This window comes from Ambystoma mexicanum, chromosome 3q (assembly GCF_040938575.1).
Source record: "Ambystoma mexicanum isolate Mex_15411 chromosome 3q, UKY_AmexF1_1, whole genome shotgun sequence".
Classification (NCBI taxonomy): domain Eukaryota; kingdom Metazoa; phylum Chordata; class Amphibia; order Caudata; family Ambystomatidae; genus Ambystoma; species Ambystoma mexicanum.
In genome coordinates this window covers 1,223,367,941-1,223,382,005 of record NC_090926.1, presented here as the reverse complement: position 1 = coordinate 1,223,382,005, position 14,065 = coordinate 1,223,367,941, and the positions used below count along the sequence as shown (strand labels likewise).

The window sequence follows — 14,065 nt, the reverse complement described above, 5'->3', positions numbered from 1 at the left end:
CGGGAAGTTAACCACTTCCCTGCCGGAGATGCGCAGCTGCACTGAATCAAAAGCCTGAGCACACACATAGGGACTGCTGCTTTGCTCTAGATGTAAAGGTGAAAGCAAAAAGAACTTAATGATGGAAAAAATATCCGGCTTTAATATTTAATGGAAATTCATAAAGTAGATCTAAACAAAAGCATGAAAGCTCTGGAGAGCATAAGTATGGTATTGGGCCGGTGGGAGATGATTGGACGAGTGCGTGGGTTTACCATGCTTTTCCCTATTTGAAACTATTCCCTCACAGACAGAAATAGGGTACGGGCAATTATTATTATTATTATTATGGTATTCATTCAGCTTGGACCTAGTTTCAAGAAGCATCCGAGCGCTTTACAGAGGTATACACCAATACAGATACATAAAAGAGCGCTTTACAGAGGTGTACAACATTACAGATGCATAACGGAGCGCTTTTCATTGATAACCACAGAACAACTATACAGCGGGTGGTAGGATACAGAGGAGGGGTACAGTTGTACACAGCAGAGGCGTAGACAGGGTAGGACCTGAGCGGGCAAGACCCACCCAAAATCTGTAAATGCCCACTCAACAGCGCTCTGTGGGCATTTACAGGTGTTAATGTCCCTGCAGGGGGCCCAAATATATTAGCTTCAGACCCAACTTGTTAGACAATCCTGGCTACGCCTCTGGTACACAGTGGCGCGAGGAGAGGGGCAGACGGCATCTAGCGCGTCAGGTGGCGCGGGGGCGACATGATGGTCTAGGTGTTGAGGAGGAGAGACTCTTTGAAGAGGTGGGTCTTGAAGAGGTGGGCAATTGAAGAGGCCCCGAGTTGATCTGGGGCATTCCGGACAGATCCCTCCATACTACTAAATCAATAACAAACTAAAGATTTTAAAATAAATACTTACATTTGGACACAATTTCCATACCTGGAAAAAAACGAAGAAAAAGATAGTAACATTTTTACTTTCTACAATTGCTTGTGTTATTTATGCTGTTTGAGATAATTTGTTATTTCAACCTCTTCATCTTTACTGCTACATTTTCAGCCAGGATATTATGACATAGAACCGCTGTATCTTTTCTTCGCCACTGTGCATTGGTCCTGCACGTGAAGAGTATCCCGCACTGCTGTCACTTTCACCCCTTGACCTCACTAGTTTGTATTCAGGAACAGATGAAACTGCCATAATAACCACCCCTGCGCCCGTCTCATAAATCCATGTAAACAGTATGATCAAGTAAAAGCTACTCACCATAGTGACTACTGTACTCCTGGTCCATAGTGCTATTTCCTGCACACTCTTACATACCTATGGCATAGCTGACTGATGTCAAAGTAGAGCAGGCAAGGTGGGACGGCGTATTGAGGAAAGACTAGAACTACTTTAGTAACTTTGGGTACCTACTCCTATGTCTTAGCTGGTAAGATTAGCTCAGTGGGTGGAGATCTCGCTGCTGCAATATGTTTGTAAATGTAGGTCGCAGGTTCGAATCCTGGCAAGGCCAACTCAGCTTTTCATTCTTCCGAGGTCAATCAAAGATTACCAACTCCGTTACGTGATAATTGTCTGTTAAATGTTCTACGCACAGCGCTTTTGCGAAAGCGCTATATAAAATCATTATCATGTCCTGTCCTCCTCCTTAAATACTCTTGGGAGACTGCCATACACAGCAAACCTAGAGAGGTGAAGGACCTAGCTTGAACCAGCGAAATATATTCTACAGCAGCGTCGGACCAAACTGGCGGCAGCCCTAGAGCTGGTATGCATCCTTAAGTATTTTCAGAAAGCAGAAGGTGAAGCCCAAGTAGTGGCATTGGCAATGATGTACTAGGAGAAATGAGTCTGAAAAGTCTCTGAAGCCACCATAGTGCTGACCAAGTGGGCCAATAGCTTTTAGGAGGATGTCATTTCTGACACGCTTAACTCTACAACACGAAGGGAACTACCCATAGGGTTATGGTGGCTTTAACAGCCAGCTATAGACGAGGGGCACATTCATAGAAAAAAAAAAGGCATGGAGATGGACAAAAGTTCTTAGTCCTATCAACACTCAATTGAAGCACTGAACGTAAATTAAAATTATGGAGAATCATATCCGCTTCATAAGAAGGGTTTGGAACAAAAGGTAATTAACAAGACTTCCTTATTAATAAAGAAGTCTCAGACTACTTTGGGAATAAATGAGGGGTGGGTCCAGAGGACCACATTGTCGTCATGAATGATTGAGTAAAGTTACGAGGCATTAAATACAAGCTTGCGGACTCAACGGCATGGTGTCACTCCCACAAGGAGAACGTCTTAGACGTAACTAAGCTAAATAGTTAGCATATCCTTGTAGGGCCTCTGAGCCAAAGTTGCAAGGCTCAGTTTGAGGTCCCATCAGGGGTAAGAAGGCCGCACTGGAGGGAAGAGATGGATTACTCTCTCAAAACTCTTGTATGCCATTCGGACAAAAGTTAAGATTGGCAGGAATCAATTGACAAGCCAGAGCTGGGCAGCTTAGAGATAAAGGACAGAACAGCATCTAGAAAGGAGGGTAAAGGCTTACCTTTACAATGTAGGCACCAGTGGCAAAAACAAGACCACTTGCTCCTGTACTGATCACTAGTGGATATCTGTGGGCCATGATATACCATATACTGTGATCCGAGAGTCCTAGAGCACCAAGGGTTAACTTCTCAGGAAGCAAGCTGACAAACTCAAAGACTGAGGGGAGGGATGGCAAACTCCACTCTCCCTCTGAGAGAGGACTCTCTGCCTCGAGGAAGGCACCCCCAAGGTTAGTGATGACATGCTCGCCAGATTTTAAAACAAAAATCGCTTAGGCCACCAAGGGACTACAGGTATTTTTCCTGGAAGAGATACCCTAGGACCACCCGAATCACCCTGTATATCTCCAAAGATATGGGTATGCATACTCCAGAGAGTTATGACATTTCCCAGATGAGAGGCGAACTGAGCACATCTGGAATTGAGACGGGCCCCCACAGTCCCTGAAACGTCCACTTCGTGGCCTGGTCATTATTGAGGAAAACATTTTAAGTGATCAAAATATCCTGAATTCTCTCCAATATGGGAAAGACCTGGGCTACTTCCGTGCCCCATCAGAAACCAATGACAGTCAGGTGCTTAAAGCATTAAATGCTGATTTCCCGCTCTCCCTGGGTTCACTGAAATAAACAGACGAAGGAGGTACTGGAAAAGCTGAAAAGAATTGGCGCCATCCCGGAGAGGTCAACTAACCAGTCTTCTAGGTAAGGAAACATTTGCACTTTACTTGTAGTCGAGAAGGGTGCAAGATGTAAACGCTATGGTATTCTCTTTTACACCATCTTCGTGCATTAAAATCACTCCTCATATGCTTCTGTGCACTGTGAGGAACTTGAGGGCGTACTCACTTCTTTTCCCCCTGGACCCCCCTCTCAGGTGGCCAGGGAAAGGCCATCGCTTTTGGATCCTGACCCTGGGGGTAGATATGCAAGGGAGTCACCTGGGAGGGGGGTACTTGGGGAAGAGGACGTCCTTAGATGAGACATGGTATCCCCCAATCCCTTTTCAGAATGAACCCTCTATCCCTCAAGCCTTTTCAGGCTGTCAGCCCTTTCCCTTTTCTTCCCTCCAAAATGTCTGCCAGAAACACTGTATCAACACTGGGAAGAGGAAGAGTCCAACTAGGAGGGCACATCCTCATTTGGGTGGGACAAACATATATCTCGTTAATACAGACACACATTAGTCGGGTACCAATACGAGGAGGAGACAACAAAGAGTTATACACAGTTCCTTTAAGTCAGACCTCCCCAAACACCATTCTGGTACTGAGACAAAGAAGAGGGCTATGGGGGTATACAGGTGGAACAGCCAGGCACGTCCACCTAATGGGTTTCGCCATAGTCAGGCAATTGGACTTAATGACCCACACCTGAGGTCACTTGACACTCCCAATGGATATAAAAATCCTTGCCGCACAGCAAAAGAGGGAACAGGTTGGAGAGAAGGAAGCTGGAGACACCGGAGCCGGGAGTCGTGTCAACCTAGAGAGAGACACACTGAGGAAGAGGCCGGCCGAGAGAGGGTCTGGAAGTCCTGCTACCCTCCATTCCCAGTAGGCACAGGAGGAACTGTGGTACGTCCGAGGACCGCAGCTGCCACGGGAAACCAGGAGAGTGAGTGGTGCTCTCTAAACTGCTGCGAAAGAGGCAAAGCTTGTGGAAGCCGGAGAGTCGAACGAGGACTGAAAGAAACAGAAGGGAGCTGCTGTGTGCAACTGGTGAGTGGAAACAAGGCAACACTCACACTGCGGCGCTTTGGGAAGTTGAAACAAATACTTTTGAATACCGAACAAACTGAAAGACATTATAAGCACTTTTGAATGCCGCCCAGAGCACGTTTTGAGCACTTGTGAATGGAGTAAGAGAAAACCCGTCATGTGGCAGATACCACAGAAATGTTGATTTTGAGATACAAGTATTAGCCAAGCCAAGAGAATACCAAGAAGGGTATGAGATGAGAAACCAAGTATCGGGCAAAGCTGAAAGAGTTCAAGGAACTGCAGGTTAAGAGGAATCCTGTATTGGCAAGAGCCAGAATACAGAAAAGGGTAACCAAGTGTATAGTGGCCAAACACGCCATAGAACAGCGTTAGAAGAGTGACACTGATGAAAGAACCAAGATTCACTGTTAAAGGAAAGAAGTGGCCAAATGTTGATGGAAAGCAGTCAAGAAAGGGTGTCGGGTGCGTGACCTGTAATGGGTGGACCATGTGGTCTGACAATTGCACCTAGACAGAGTACCCCTCTAATGAATGTCTCCAGAAAGAAGCTTGTGTTTTGCAACAGCCGCTTATGTGATTTTGAAGTTAACAGAACTATCTATGTGAACCAGTGAAAAGTACTGATGTCAAAAGAGCTTGGAAGTATTCAGAGGAATTGTGTTGTTTTGAACTGATGTCAAAAGGACTGTGAAGGATCCAGAGGAATTTTGTTGTTTTGAAAAGCTGGAAGATTTGAACTCTAGGGGGGAGGAAATCCCTTTTGTTGTTTTGATGAAAGCTGGAAGATTTGAACTCTTGGGGAAGGGACCCCCTGTGTTTTATTAACTACTTTGAACTTTGGGGATGGGAAGCTGACAAGGAAAGTACTGGAAGGAGCTCTGAACTTTATTTTGAACACTATTCATTTTGATGCTGACGTCCCTACACATTGAATAGTTATTTGTGGGGGCAAGTATAGGTTTTGGACACAGATAGACATTTGATTTGGACTTCCTGACCCAGACTATCCTTCGTTTTCTTTTAGGTAGGAAAATCCCATTGGGCAAGTTAGGCATTACCCCCTCCCCTGCATTTTGAATTTAATAAAAGTTTAACGAACTTGAACCTGCTGTCTGTGTCTTGACTCATGATGCCTTCACAGTACACAGTTTTCTTTATCTCATCCTTGAAACCTCTCAGTATGGGCACTTTCATGATATTCTCTTTCACACCCATAAATTCATTATCACACTCCTTTGACCATACAAATTTCACTCCTATTCTGGTAACTTCTCTCTGGTCTATGGAAATTCTTACTGTCCCATTGGCCTTACTCTTTACAACAATAGGACGGACCCATTCTGTAGCATCTATCTGCTCAACCACTCCTTCACTCACCATACTATTCAATTATTTTTCTACTTACTTTCTGGGTGCCAAAGGACTTGTTTTTACTTTGGCCACCACAGGGATTGCCCCTCTTCTCAATTTGATTTTATGAATAAACCCTTTAAGTCACCTTACCTTATCTTCAAACACACCCAACACCCAGTTATGTACTCCAACCTCTCTTAACCCGTTCTCTGGATACCTCTGTTGTGATGTGCGCCATTGTAATGTGATGAGATCTGGAAGGAAGGGGAGTGTTGTATAGTGCTTGTGATGGATGTAGGTACTTGGTGATGCAAGGGAGGGTCAGAGAGAATGTAATGCTGTGAGTGACAGAATGCTTGTAGTAAAGGTTCCAGTTGGAGAGCCCCTGCCTGGGTAACGGGTGCCAGTGCTTCTCACAGAGTCATCTTGCTGTAACTTAATATGATCAGAATAAAGTAACTTGCTGGAACCTAACCTATGTGTCAGAGGATCCTGCTTCACTTCACTGGCAACGAGTTGGTCTTCCTGAAAGACTGGAAGCGGACCTGCGTGGGAAGAAAATACGTTTAAAGGTGACCAGTCTGCTGTGGGGGGTATAGAAGAGAAAGAAGAGGAATCACTGCCCCCGCAAGTAAGTCCCATCACACAGGTTAAAAAAAGGGAATATCTGTGGCCCATTTGATGACCCTGGAGGGAGTCGCTGCCCATCAATGAAATAGGGAGAAGTAGATTGGGAGTTGTACCCCGTCACAAGAAAAAGAAGGGGGTATGGTTCTGGGAGAAAGGTATGTAATGCTGAGTGTCAGAGCACGCTACTTGGCAAGGTTTCGGTAGCGAAAAGTCCACAGTAAATGGCACTGATGAACTCTTGATGGGACCATCTCTGGGAGGCGCTGCCCTAAGTGAGGATACCGGCTGCATCAAATGGCCCTTAGCAAAAGGAACTATGCAGGGATGCGTTGGCTGTGATCCTCAGGAACTGGAATGGACTTGCCGTGTGTCCGGAGAGAGTATTTCCCACTTACCAGCTGTGCAAGGGTAAAGAGGTGGGAGCCGACCGTTGGAGTGCCGGAACTCTGTTGTGCTCCAAAGTGTGTCCTGGAGTGGTGACGTCATGACTCTGCTGGTTGTGATGGTGGAGCCATGAAATACAGAAGTCGGACACTGTTAAGTAACGTAGAGGTTGACCGGCACAGGGTTCGAACAAAGGACCTTCGGACGCTACACGCTGGTTGTGAGAAAGCGCCAGTCGGGTGGAATTTTACCAATCCAGTATTGAAGTTGCAAATCCGTTTCTGCAGGTTTCCCACATTAAAAGATGGTGAGAAGCACAGAACATTTATAAGGTTAATTCTCTGGAAGTCATGTGAGGCTTATGTTTCAGTGACAGAGGAATGCATTTCTCGTGTTACAACCATGGTCTCTCTATTATTTTGTCAAGCTAAGGGAAAATATCACATGACGCGTATTAACAAAGCTACTCACGGTAGTGACTACCTTACGCCTAGTCCATTTTCCCTTTTCCATAGTCCCTGGCCACATCTGGCAATGACTGTAGATTTTTCTGACTCTGCTCCTTGCCTAGCTTTGTGACACCTTGTGCGGCCTTCGGATCGTTGAGCCCGTAGCGCCACAAACTTGCTCCTGTTGCTGTGTCCTAAGTAGGATACGTCACACAGCATCCCCCATTGTCACGCGACAGGCACGCAGTTGGTTGCTGTTGGTTCATGTGATCTCCACGTCACTGAGCATACGCTCAGGACCCAAGCGGAAACAAAGCCAGGCTACAATGCCCTGCTTACTCAATGCCAAGCGCTCGTTAGCTCAGCACTGACAATGACACAGTCCTCGCCACAGTGCTCTCCTTCAGCTGACCCTCACACTACAATGTCAATCCTCATCGGCAATCCAACGTTCAGCTTGTGAGCTGTCCTCGCACCCAGGTTCAGCGGTGTGGCCCTTGCCCCGGGCTGTCTAGCACAAATGCCAGATGGAGCCCAAGCTCTGATCCCCACAAGATGTTCCAGTGAAGGCACCTGAAGGAAATAAAACACCAAGGCACTCAGGGTTCATGTGCCCATTTCTGCTCTGCCGCAGCTGTCAATGGAAGTCAGCCCTCATTGCCAGTATAATAAAGTGATTATTCACCATTCTCATTAAATGTCTTCTTTATTCAAGATGATATACAGCTGCAGCACATCCACCTTCCACGGGCTCCAATCCCCAAATAACCTCCCTCTCTTCATTCCATCCCTTCTAACATTCTTGTGCTTGAATGATAACAATTCTATATGGAACACCACACACAAGATGCTACAGGAACTCTATATACAAAGGTTCTTTTAACAGGATCAGCTATATAACAATTCTCTCGACAAATCACTGATAAAAGTTAGAGACTCCTCAAATCGCTATAGTTCTGTGAGATTGGTAGATGTGGGCAGCACAAGGATAGCTTACACCTTCCTGTGATCCATTTCTTCCCCATAAGCAAACCATCCCCAGAATTCCCTGTGGACCGGCAACATTTATTTATTTATATATATTGCGCCGACTGCCCGCAAGCATTGGGGCGCATACACAGAGACAAGGACAGACGAAGTAGTAGCACAAAGTGAGACAGGACAGATCACAGTACAGTAGATTTAGGGCATTTTATTTACACCAGGAGTCTTAACCGGGTGGTTTACTTAAAGAGCACAGTTTTAAGCTTTTTACGAAAGGAGGAGTGATTAGTCTCCAGCCTAAAACAGATCGGCAGTTTGTTCCAGCTGACTGCCACTCGGTTGGGGAACGCTCTACCCATACCAAGTTCTTTTTTATGTTTCAGGGTGGTTATCAGGCCCTTGGCTTCTGATCTTAGTGCCCTGGTAGGGTTATAGAAGGTGAGTTTGGACTTCAAATAGGCTGGTGCTTTGCCATAAAGACACTTGTGTGTAAGGCATAAGGACTACACTGATGTTTCATTTCTTGTATTTTGCTTAATCGTTCTGATCGCATTATTTTGGACCAGTTGGAATTTGTGCATGCTTTGCTTACTCGCACCTACGAGGAGTGCGTTTCCATAATCCAGGCGCAACAAGATGGTAGCTCTGGCTATAGTAGCACAATTCTTTTCACTAAGTAGGGGTCTGATTGCTTTAAGAAGTCTGATATAATAGTTACAGTTTTTACTAAACGTACATGGCTTGAGCAACTGCATTAATGGAGGCTTCCAGGGTCATGCCGAGTGTTTTAACCTTGCCCACCACTTCAATACGGGATTCGTTGATTTGAAATGCCTGATAGTCGGAGGCGAGTTTGGCTCGTGCCTGGGTGGACCCAAAGACCATTAGCTCGGTCTTATTGCTGTTGAGGCACATGCAATTGTTGCCCATCCACTCTTCAATATTCTTGTAAAGTGTGTTCAATGTCCTACTGTCTTTCGCGTAATCCCCACTCAGTTCCAGGACCAGCTGGGTGTCGTCAGCGTAGTTGATAAAGAACACCTGGAGTTATTCTAGAAGCTCACACAGTCAGCGGATGTAAAAGTTAAAGAGCAGTGGGGACAGACTAGCTCCCTGAGATCCTGTTCTCAAGGAAAGAGGATAGCCAACTTATTACTTCCTTGGAGCAGTTCACGAGTGTTCACGAGTGTTCACGAGTGTCAAGTGCTTGTTTTAGTAGCTGGTGGTCTAATAGGTCAAAGGTGGCACTAAGATCTAAGAGGACTAGTAAGCCGGTTTTATCCTTATCCATAATTTCCAGCCTTTTGGTTTGTAAGTCCAACATAGCTGTCTCTGTGCTATGTAAGGCTCTAAAACCAGATTGTTGTGGGTGTAGTATCTCATGCCTTTCTACGTATTCCGGAAGTTGTGCATTTGCTATCTTGTCCATGACTTTAAGTGTAAAATTGCAATTCGTGATAGGCCTCAAGTTGTTAGGGTCACGTTGGTCTAAGTTGGGGTTTTTTAAAAGCGGTGTGATGGTGACTTTTTTCATGTTTTCCGGTACTTTTTTGTCACGGAAGGATGAATTTACAATTTTAGTGAATAATGGGGAAAACATGTCTGAATGTTCAAGAATGATCTTGAGGGAAGTTTATTTTCGGCACAGGAAGATGGTTTCATAGACGCCAGTGTTTTCTTCATGACATCAATAGAGATTTGTTGAAATTGGAATTTCTCCTTTCCCTTGGTGGTCGTCGGTTCTACATGGTGACTTGGTTGGGAATTATTAGCTTGAGAAGAGGCAATGCATACTCTAGCTTTTGTGATTTTGTTAGCAAAAGCTATCTGAGTGTTTTCGCATTCCGTTTGAGAAGGAATAAAGGCAAGTGCTAGAGCCTGGGGTTTATCTATAGCATTGAGAAGTTTAAAGCGGATGAACGCCTGATGATCTTGGATTCACACTTGCAAAGCAGTGGTTGCTTACGTTGTGACTCCGGGTGTTAAGGGAGAACCGTCTACGAATGGACTGCCAAAGGATGACCATTCAAATGGGTATTGAGTGTTGCCTGGAAAACTGTACATCCCAGGGGTCGTAAAATCATCTTGCCCACTATCATTGGCGAGTACCATTTGCATGATACTCAACCTTACTGGCGAGTATGGGGATGTTAGAAACTTATTTTTAATTTACTGCAAACACACTTTGTAGTAAATGGAAAATACAGGTTCCAGTGTGAATGCTTGACAGCACTGCAGCAAATGTAAGTGTGCTCATGGCGACATGCACCAATTTACAAAAAGCACCGGTAAATATTTTGTCACCTTTCACCTTGGGTCAAGTGCATTTCTGTTAGGTCGAGTATTTAAATTAATGAACTCGACCTGCAGGTTTAGTGGGATTTTTAAGAATTTGCAAGGCCTGATATAGTTACCCATTACCCCAAAGACAACAAAGGTGGTCATTTTCACTAGGGCGGCTGTTCCTGGAAACTGAAGGGGTATATAGATGTGCAAAGACGAGGTAGTCAGAGAAGAGGCACATGGGGAACACAAGAGAATAAGATGCGCTCAAAGAAGAGTTCCCCATTATCTTTGCACTTTCTTATTTCCCAAACTCGATAAGAAAAGTCCCATACAAAGTTGTACTTGTTTCCACAGTAAAAGCACAGGACATCTCAGCGTCACTTACTCTGCCCTACCAAAGGAGGCAGGCTGCATAGTCCACCAATCTCTAAAGGGCAAATGTTCAAGTTGCAAGCTAGTAGGCAAACATTAAAAGTCACTTGCCACTACAGTTCTATACATACAGACATCACAAAATGTCTTACTTGCCAAGAGTCAATTATCACCAGTCAGTTGCTAGTAGTGATCAAACATTTTGTGCCCTGAATCTCCATGGTGGTATGTTCTTCGGTTACGTCTGTCTTTCATTCGGACGAGCAGTGTTATATTTGGTGATTCATTTGACATGACACTTTAATAAGGTATTCAATAGTGGTCGGGGCAGAGATTGGAAGTGTACTAAAGCACGCTGAAATGTATCCAGGATTCCATGCTGAAAAATCGTCATCTGAGCATTTACAGACCAGAGGAGCTCTGAAACTAATTTCTGGAACTGTGCAATATAGCAAAGCAAGTCCTGGGCACACTGTTTCAGAGTCAGCATTTTCTGTCTTCAGCTACCAGTAACTTCCTATGATAATGAAATGAAATTAGTGACATTGCTAACCAAATACATTTTATTGCTACTAGAGAAACAAAATCAGTTCGCAAAATCTGCTAATTTGTTTTTTTAAACAAAATGTCTCGCTTAGCATTTGTGGGAGACTTTTGCCAAGTAGACCTATTTTTTTGGAACAGTCCAGCCTTTTGTGGGTTAAGGGGGCCAGACCATGGATTTGACTCCCTGATAGTCTCGCTTGAAACATTCATTTGCCCAGATGAAATTTTAGCCTAAAGGTGTGTGAAAATACATCTAGCCACTTATTGGCAGAAGTGCCAGGCTGGCTTCCCTACAAATAATCAAAAACACAATGTAACACGTTCAGCAGACCTGTACTTTCCTCCACAGAGAGGAGTGTTCCCGATGCACAGCTATGTGTAGTGCTTTAAAGATTTGAAGTTGCTAAGTATTGTCTGGTCAAAATCGCGATCAAAATCTTTGTGGACCTACTAAGCGCAGTTGCCGGAGAAGAAGCAGAATGACAGGGCTCGGCGGAAACAGCTCATTTTAATGAAATTAGCAATTTGGCAGCAGAGAGCTGTTATTTGTTGACATACACATAGACAGCTCCCCATCACCACATTTTCATCATTCGCACAGCAGAGTGCAAAAGTGTCGGGCAAAGAGCAGCGTACACGTGTGTATGCTGCCTTTTGCCCTGCTCGTTTGCACTCCGACGTGCTGCCTTTTAATCGTGAGCAGTGTACGCAGTGTTCACGATTACAAACGAACCCTGCCCGACATGCAAGCAGGTCCGGCGGGGTTTATTTGTAATTGTAAGTACTGCCTGCCATGCAAGCATACAATGAATCCCTATGGAGTTTGCCTGCTTTATGCTGGTACTTAAAGCAGGCAGACTCCATAGAGATCTCCAGCATTTGTGCCGGCATGAAAATCCATGAAATTTAAGTTGCATTCTGCATCTCCTCTCTGCCATACAAATGATTGAAAATGTGGTGTGCTGTGAACGGAAGGCGTTAAAGCCTTTCTCAAGACTTTTACGCCTTCCACTCACATTACGCCACTATAGAAAATGAGCTCCAAAGAGGAGATTGAAGTCCCACTCGACTCTCAATATGTCCCCCAGAGCTCTGTGCCAAGGAAATCCCTGGAACAGAACAACTACTACTTCCTGTTTGCAGTGAAAGCAAAGAGGTCTACTTGAGTAACCCCCTATAATGATATGATATGATATTTTATTTATATTGCGCTCGTACACAAGTGTACATAAGGAGAAGATCCCCATTTCCCCACAACCTCCTGGCAGAGCTCCCACTTACGGGAGGCCGACGTCGGGCTGAGCAAGGTGTCCGCTATGACGTTCTCTGCCCTGATTAGATGGGCAGCTGTTCGGGACACGCCGGTCTCCAGAGCCCAAAACCACAGCCACATTGCTTCTCTGCACAGAGAGAATGACCTTACACCACTTGTTGAGGTAGTGCATGGCACTGTATTGTTCGTTAGGACAAGCACACACTTGCAACGCACCAGGGAGAAGAAGGCAACCAGGATCAACCTGATCACTCGTAACTCCAACAAATGCATCTTTTCTCTGTTTTCCGCTGGAAACCGATGTCCGCTGAGTAACAGTTGTAACATGTGAGCGGCCTTGCCTTTCAGGGACACATCAACGGGCACTGTCACTTGGGCCTAGGTTGCGGAGCAATTGCCACCTGAGAAGGTTGTCTCCCAGGTACCACCATAAGAGATTGGGACATACAGTCCAAGACTGGGAAAGGGCTGACATGCTGCCCTGGAACAGAGACTACCGGAATGCATCAGGCAATGAGACCCAGTAGGCACAGAAATAAAGAAACTGAAAGTTATTAATGTGATCGGAAGACATGAATCATCTGGAAGATGTTAGGCACTCAATCGTTGGGCAGGAATACGCTGTGCAGACGAGCGCACAGAACTGCATCGATTAATCAGAGACTGAGACAGCAAAACATGGGACTTCTTGAAGTTGAGGGAGTAGCCCAAATTGTGTAATAGGCTGCACATGCAGTACAGATTTGTGAGACACAACCATTGCCAGATGTTTGGTGAAGACAATGGGATACGAAGAAAGACTGTACGGCAGAACTTTGAATTGGTAGTGATATGGCCCCACAACCAGATGGATTGGCACATGTAAGTAGGAGTACTGGAGTCCAGTACTAGAGTCCAGGGGCACCAACCAGTCCTGCAGATCGAGAGCTCAAAGGATCTGAGCCAGTGTCCATCTTAAACGTGTCCTTGCGTACATACTAGTTTAAGAGCCACAGATCCAGAATGGAGGGCAGGCCCCCGTCCTTCTTTGGAACCTTAACGTACAGAGAATACCAACCCATGCCTCATTCTGAAAGGGGCACCAGTTAAATGGCACCATTCAGCAGAATCTGACAGACCTATTCGAATAGGAGAGGGTCCAGAGGCACAGAGGGATTATTAGGAGGATGGCCTGGTCGGACATGGTACAATGCCTGTCCTTGCGAATTGCAGTGAAATGTTTAAGTTCTTCTTCACAGCGGCTTCATCTTTGGAGCTGCAGAGAGCGCTGCTGAGGCAGCGATAACCCACTCTAAGTTCTATGGCCTCACCCATATCAGGGGACAGGGGGTGCATAGTTGGTGCTTGTCCGAGGGTGCCTGACCCTGCAACGGTGGACTTAAGAGGGAAATGTTCAAAACCCCCTTCATCTTGCCACAGGCGCTGAGGGCTGTTGGAAAGCCAAGCCCCGGGACTTCTTTGTGGCTTTGAATGAGTGGAGCTTTTGAAGAGAGTCGTGAGC

At 45.4% G+C, this 14,065-nt stretch overlaps 1 protein-coding gene across 1 annotated transcript in view; it reads left to right on the top strand.

Annotated features, from left to right (window-relative positions):
* Window positions 1-14,065, top strand: part of RTBDN (retbindin) — a 206,382-nt gene that overhangs the window by 116,197 nt on the left and 76,120 nt on the right. The gene's annotated exons all lie outside the window — the stretch shown is intronic.